The following is a 1,575-nucleotide window of genomic DNA, read 5'->3' on the forward strand; positions in this document are numbered from 1 at the left end:
TCCTTTTTTTTTTTTTTTTTTATCTTTTGTTTCTTTAACTTTTCAGATTCTGAACTTCTTGGACTCAAAAATTCCATGTCATTTGAAACATTTTTTTTAATTAGAAAATATTTGTATCACTCACAAAATAACATATATTCAAGGTTATTTTTTGCAACATTCTTTATAATAGCAAAAGATTAGAATCTCTCTTAGTTTCCACGAATATTGGACTGACTAAAAATGTCTTATGGTATAGACCATGTAGTTTTAAAAATGAAATATATATATATATATATATATATATATATATATATATATTCTGTGTCATAATATATCATCAGAGTATGTGATGTAGAGTACCCTTGGATAGATTTAAAACTAAAAAAAAAAAAAAGAAAAGAAAACCATGGTGCAAGACAATGGATATAGTAGCCTTCATTTGTGAAATGAAAGAGGAAAATAAGAATATATATTTAAATTACATGAAGAACCACAAGTCAAAACTAAAAGTTAATGCCTACCAAAAGGGGCAAGAAAGGGAAAAGATATGAGAATGCGACTTCTCAGCATATATCTTTTCATATCATTCTGATTTTTGGATAATTTAACTATGTTAGCTATTAAAAAAATAAGAGCATTGAAAGAAAACATGAAATAAAATTTATTGTTGGCACTCCTAACCTTTATTCATGATTAAATCGGTAAATGCTGCACAAAAGCTGTTCTCAGCCATAAGGCTCTAAAACATTTTGTCTCCATCAGATGTGAAGTATTCTGTATAATAAAATATCAAGGTTAGGAATGATTTTTTTAAAATATATTAAAGTCAATGTTTTCCCCAATACTCTCATGCACTTAATATCCAATGTGCATTTGGAAATGCAGTGCAGTAGTCTTGACCTTATGCACAGGGATTCTTTCCAAGACCCCCCACTGGATGCCTGAAACCAAGCACAGAACTAAACCCTGTATATACTGTATTTTTTCACTACACATACATACCTATGATAAAGTTTAATTTATAAATTAGGCACAGTAAGAGATTAACAATAATAACCAATAATATAAAGTAGAACTATTATTAACAATACACAATAATAAAAGTTATGTGAATGTGGTCTCTTTCAAAATATTTTATTGTAGTGTACTCATCTTCCTTTAAAAATTTTTTTTAATGTTTATTTATTTTTGAGAGAGCGAGAGAGAGACAGAGCGCAAGCAGGGGAGGGGCAGAGAGAGAAGGAGACACAGAATCCGAAGCAGGCTCCAGGGTCTGATCTGTCAGCACAGGGCGCGCGCAAAGCTCGCATGGGCCATGAGAACATGACCTGAGCTGAAGTCGGACCGGTGCCCCTCACCTTTCTTTTTTAATTTTTTTTTAAGTTCATTTATTTTGAAGAGGGGGTAGGGGGAGAGGGCGAGTGCAAGTGGGGGAGGGGCAAAAAGAGAAGGAGGGAGAGAATCCAAAGCTCGTTCCTCACTATCAGCGCAGAGCCTCATGTGGGGCTGGAGCTCACAAACCGTGAGTTCATGACCTGAGCCAGTCAGAAGCTTAACTGACTGAGCCACCCAGGTGCCCTTGTACTCACCTTT

This window comes from Panthera uncia, unplaced genomic scaffold (genome assembly GCF_023721935.1).
Source record: "Panthera uncia isolate 11264 unplaced genomic scaffold, Puncia_PCG_1.0 HiC_scaffold_1394, whole genome shotgun sequence".
NCBI classification, from domain to species: Eukaryota; Metazoa; Chordata; class Mammalia; order Carnivora; family Felidae; genus Panthera; species Panthera uncia.